This window comes from Mustela erminea, chromosome 13, assembly GCF_009829155.1.
Source record: "Mustela erminea isolate mMusErm1 chromosome 13, mMusErm1.Pri, whole genome shotgun sequence".
NCBI lineage: Eukaryota > Metazoa > Chordata > Mammalia > Carnivora > Mustelidae > Mustela > Mustela erminea.
Window position 1 is genome coordinate 43,041,151 of NC_045626.1, and position 6,397 is coordinate 43,047,547.

Consider the following 6,397-nt stretch of genomic DNA (forward strand, 5'->3'; position numbering starts at 1 on the left):
GTAGATATCCTCACTTTTTACAGAAACAGGCTGAGGTTCAGAGAGTTCTAAGTGACTGCCAATATCAAAGTAAAAGGCAACTGCAATTAAAATTCAGATTTGTCTGAGTCTAAAGTCTGTTTCATTTCCCCTATACCAAGTTTCAATGGGAGGGATCTATACACCCTAGTTCCTATAAGTATTAAGTGAGCCTTACAGATCCAATCCAAGTGGGTGCTAAATGGGAAGTTTTCTCCATCAATAAAAAAAAATGGGGTTTTCAGGATATGTAACACACAATCTTGGGCATTAAAAAGAATATCAAGATGCATACAATATAGTCTTTACCTTCTAGAAATTTATGATCTGTAAAAGACCCAGAAAAAAGACGAGTCTGACAGTTTATGACACATATCAAATAGCTTCTAATAATAACAAATATTTATTGAGCACTTATTTGGTCCCAGACATTTGTTCTAAGCTTTACATATATTAACTAATTTATTCTATAGGCAAGATAGGTAAGTAATATCTTTACCCCATATCTCCCGACCCCCTATTTTACATAAGAGAAAACTGAGAAATTTCTCTACAACATAAACTGCAGAAATATTTTGAGGTTCAAACAGTCAATTTCCCTTAGGGACATTAGTGAAAGACTTGGAAGTGGGAGAGGAGATAGGCAGAGCTTTGCAGAAACTTCGAAATGGATAGTGCTTCACACAATAAAAGTTGTATCACCTTCAGTATTTTGTTAAGTCCTTCAGTAACAATGGGAGTTTCCATGATGGAAAAATTCTGATAACCTTCTATTTAAGTGGACAGTAACAAGGAAGCAACAAGAAAAGACAATTAATATAATAACTACTTAAAATCCTACATACACATATGTAAAGAACATAGACCCCCAAATCCATTTTTATTTAAATTTTAAAGGAATTATGGAAAGAACCTTTAATAAAAAAAAAACTGAACTCTTGGTTAATAAGAGGAAAAAAAGAGGTGGGAGGAAAAGAATATAGATAGCTTGAAATCATAATAAAATATCCAGGGGAAAAACCTAAGAAGCAGCAGAAGTTCCACTGTTAGAAACTGGCCGTGGAGAGAGAAATGTATAACAAAGACAATGGTAGTTAAAACTCCCAAATTCACCCCAGCCATAAGCAGAGTACCTTTTTTTCCCCACCCTGTTTAGGGAATGACATGGGGTTGAGATGAGCATGAATCAGGTTTACTCTGCTTTGCCTAATTTTACTGAGTTTCACTGAAGAACTAAGTAGCATGTTTCATTTAATCTAAGAAACAGTCCATTGAAAACACACCATTAGTTTAAACGCCACTAAGGAAAATTAAACTATCATAATCAAACTATGCCAAATACTTCCTTAGCATCAATTATAAAGCCATCCTTATTTCAAAAATGTTAAAATGTTAACAAATGAGCATATTCTAATCAATGAAATATTACAGTAGCCAATTCTCAACTAGGTCTTAACCTTAGTTAGTCTGCAAATCTATTCTGGATTAATGAAAACTTGGTTATATGACCAGGCATAAATTAAGGCTGGGAAAGTTAAATCAATAATCTACTTTAAAAGAATAGTAGAACTAGAAAGAAATAGCAAACTGTTGTAAAGAGCATGGATTTTGTAATTAAATATACTTGGCTTTTAACTCTGGCCCCATGCTGTATATATAAGATGAAAATACATTTAATCTTCTAATCCTCAATTGTCTCATCTATAAGATGAGAGTAATACTTGCTGGGTCATCAAGGTTCTTGTGAGGATTGAATAAATTCACCTTATGTATAGCACCTATCACAGTTTCTGGCACAGAGAACCATTCACTCAACAGACCCCCAGTAAAATAAATGAGGATTTACAGGCTATTAAATCATGCCATCAGGTGAGTTGTCAATATTAATATTAAAGGCACAAGGTTCTTTCCAATCCTATGAGTAAATTAATTGTCTCTTCCTTCCTCGTGGCTATCACCGTATATTTCTCTAGTGATTGCGTGCCAAGATTTGGCACCCATGGAAATAAACATTGAACAAAATAATGAGTAAGTTCAAAGCTAACTAATTTCTAGATAAACTTGTGAAGAAAAAAAAAAGTATCGATTATATAACAAATGAAAGCAAAAGTGAAGTATAAAATATGGCAATTGATTTAATGAGTTCAAGATTTATGAATAATATTTGATATGACATTCAAAGGAAAAAGAACTATTGGTGACCACAAATGTTAGTATATTGGCTTTTCTGAGGAATAAGCTATTGTAAGATGGGTTTTATTTGTTCATTTCTTTTCATTTGTTCATGTCTTTTATAGTTATAGTGATCTTTAGACTTAGATTTTGCTACTCCCTAAGGGTATAATAGATTAAACTTTCTTATACTGTGGCTGATTACATTTGCCTACATTATATTCATTCTGATATCTGTTATACTGGACTGTAACTTAGACATGCTCTAGTAGTCCTAATATTTTTTTTTTCTTTTTTTCCTCAGTAATAGGTGCTGTCATATTGACTTGTAGCCAATATGGATAAGTAAAGTTTTAAAAAAAATCAAACCAACAAAGTTCTGGAATGTTGAAAAACATTAAACAAGCCAATTTCCCCTCTCAAAGAAAATGTTTTATAAAAATAAGGAGGGTCATTTCTTGGAGAATCCTGCTTTAAAAAACAAGAACTCTGGGATGCCCGGGTGGCTCACTTGGGTAAACATCTGCCTTTGGTTCAGGTCATGATCCTGGGATGGAGCCCCACCTTGGGCTCCCTACTCAATGGGAAGCCTGCTTCTCCCTCTCCCACTCCTGTCTCCCACGTCCTTTGTTCATGTTCCCTTTCTCACTGTGTCTCTCTCTGTCAGATAAATAAAATCTTTAAAATAGAAAACAAGACCCCTGAAAATTTTAAAGAAATACCTTATTTTCAATTATATCATTGAAACAAAATTCAACTATTATATTTTTATATCATTAAAATGAGGAGCTAGCTGGAAACTTTAATATACTTTTAAGTTTTTAGCACTCAGGATAAATCTCACATTGACAAAGTTAAAAATCCTAATAATAATTTTGTTTAAATGAAGCTACGTCAATGCTAGACCTAATGGCTATTTCTTGTGGCTGTTTAAAAGAGATAATTAATTAATACTGAATTAATCCAAAATGAAGTAGATCATGTGTATTGATAGGGAGTATAGTCTAAGTAATGATTACATGTAATCACAACCACAGTCTTTGTAGGAAGTGCAGTGAATGAAAATTAAAGTAACTACCATCAGACAAAAATCACCTAAAGCTCTATTGCTTAAAACTTTTGTCATAATCATTAAGCATTTGACATATATAAATAAAACTGGCATAAAAATAGATTAATCTCTGATTCTTGGGTCCAATATGACATGTTGATGAAATCAGTGCTTTTGAAAGGATCAAAGAAATGAAATAAAATGACAGAGAAAATTATTCCATTTCAAGCCTTGGTGGGTCAGTCTAGAGTGTTTATGAGTCCTGAGCCCCCAGGTGCATAAAGAAATGAAGATCACCTTCAAGACCTTTTAAATAGGAGGTAACCTGAGTTTCTGGAAGATTCTCAAGGACCTTAAGGAAATCCAGGGTATGGTTCCTTACTTTATTAAAAAAAAAAAAAAAAAAAAAAAGTCCCCATGGTTGAGAATTACTGGAAAAGGCAATTTGCCTTTCCTCTCCTGGTTAGTAGCCATGACTGAGGGTATTACTTGGAATGGACCTTACACTAGTCTTCACCAAAAGAATAATGCTTGTCTTCTACAGCCATCATAGCCTTAAAGAATGGTGGGCATCTGGTTTAAGATTATCCAGCTGGCTATTTTCTTCTGTGGACATGAATGAGGATCCATAAAGCCCCAACGTGATGCTAAGTAAGCCTTTCATTTACACCAATTCATTGCAGAGGGCAGATCCAAAAGTGTCAGAGAGATGCAAGACCTCACCCAAATTCTCCTCTATCTTTGAGTATTTTTTTTTTATTTTTTAAAAGATTATTTATTTATTTGAGAGAGAGTGAGCGAGCGAGAGGGAACAGCAGGTGGAGGGAAGAGCAGAGGGAGAGGGAAAAGCAGACTGACTCCCTGCTGAGCAGGGAGCCTGAGGCCCGTCTTATCCCAGAAGCCCAGGATCATGACCTGAACTGAAAGCAGACCCTCAAGCTACTGAGCTAACCAGATGCCCTGAACATTTTAGTTGCATGATACAAAGCCCTTTTAGTATTTAAGCCAATTAATTACAACTTAAAGCATCCTAACTGAGGCAGAGAGATGGGTTTATCTGTTCATCCAGAACCTGGATAAAGTCAGTAGGCATGTTTTCTGTTTCTAAGACAAAAAGTAAGAATTATTGGCCCAGCACATGTTGTACCCCGAAAGCAGTACAGCCTCTAATTTATCAACCCACTAAAAATTTGAACACACTGAGCTACCTATTTGCATCCTTCTAGCTTCTGCCACCTAAGCAAACAGTCCACTTTAAGTTACCACATAAAGTTGTTACGATGACGCAAAGTCCCTTCATATCCAAGCAGATCTAGATAATATTCTCTTCAAACAGCCAGATGGTCAGTTTGGAAGTGAGGCTCCCCACCTCCTTCTTACACTGCTCTCCCCTATCAATGAAAACCTTTGTGCCAAAATGTGAACACCCCAGAAAATAACTCAGAATGGTTAGCTTAATTCTTTTTCAGCCAAACTACTGAGGATAAATAGAACACCCGGGACTTTGTGCTTTTAGTTCCTCTCTGTGTTTCAAGGATATCTAAGCTTAATCAGCTTTCTAAATAAGAAAGAATGTAACCAAGAAGAGAAAAGAGAAACACGTAGACTTCTCCCTTCCTTTGGGATCACTGAGATGGCTGTTACGGTTGCCAGCACTGGAATTCCAAACCAGCGAACATGGGCTTCCTTCTTTCCTTCCAACCTCAGTCACCAGAGTAGACTGGAAAGTGTAAGAATCTTCTGACTGTCCCAGATAGAGTCACTGATCCCAAAAAGACCAATGAGGAGAGTTACCTGCCTTTATTTTTCTTGGACAAAAGCATACATGGATACATAAACAGCCTCTCCTTCAAGCATCCAAAACTTCCCGTAGTCCTCAAGGGAATAGAGAGAAAGGTATCCCTCCATGCTACGGCACAGAACTATAACAGAATGCTAAATTGAAATCTGACTGTGGTGCCAAAATTAGCAAATATAAAAGTCTAAACTGAGTTGCCAGATGAAGATACACATTTCCAGTAAACATATAAATAAATATTTAGAGCTTTTAATATAACTCGAACTCAATCACAGAGAGGGCATCAAAGTAGAGAGTTGTTCAAGTGCTGTGAGCCGTTTCTCTCCAGAACAAGGTGGCGGCAGGGGGGGGGGAGGGGGGGTGAACATCAGCTATGCATCTCAATCTTAGTAAAAGGGCTTCAGAAAGATTGCTGATAAGGAAATATACCAAACTATAAACTGTTAAACAAACAAAGAGGAATTAAAAAAAAAAAAAAACTGGGAAATCTTGGTGTATGTTCTCTTTAATTGAGAAACACAATTGTTCACTAACTATTGCCTGTACCCAAAACGTCTTCCTCAATGGGAAAGGACAGTTTGCTGCTACATTGGGCTCCCTTGGGCAAAAAGTAGTTCACTCACAGAGACAAGTGCTGGAGATAGGTCATACTCAGTCTTAGCAAAGAAGGACCATCTAAACGATGAACAGTACCTGACAGAGGCTGAGCCAGATCCCTACCAATGGCAGAAAGAAGAGTGGTGAGTCAGAAGAGACAGAGTTAAGTGTGCATTTCTAGCAACCCCTTGATTGAACCCCAGATGGATCAGAAATCCAAGTTACCAAGCTAGAGGAGGAGGATCTTGCAAAGAGAGAAAATACTGGCCATGTCCTTCTCCCCCAACAGCTTTCCTTTTGTAACAGGTCCTAGCTGGGAACTTGGGAAAATTTTGAGTTTGGGAGTTTTGAATTTTATGTGAAATATGATATTCTAATTTCAGATTTTGGTAATTAGGAGGACTTTGGATTATTTTTTTCTTTTTCCTAAGAATGATTATAAAAGTCATGGAAATAACCAAATTTTCAGTCAGAGGACTGGGGAGGTTAGAACTTTTCTCTTTGAAATGTAGATTAAAGGAACGACTGAAGTCAATATAAAGTTATTTAACAATTTTTAAACATTATTGAGGATTTTAAAATACATTTATATGATAAAATCCTTGGGAAGGAGGAAAATCTCTCTATTAAGAACACCTCAGCACTACCAAGAGATAGAGAAGTAATAGAAGGAAAGACCCTTGGGAGCAAAAGGTTGTCCTTTAGCTGATGGGTCAACAGCGGCCCACTTTAGAGTACCAACAATATCCTAATAGCGGATG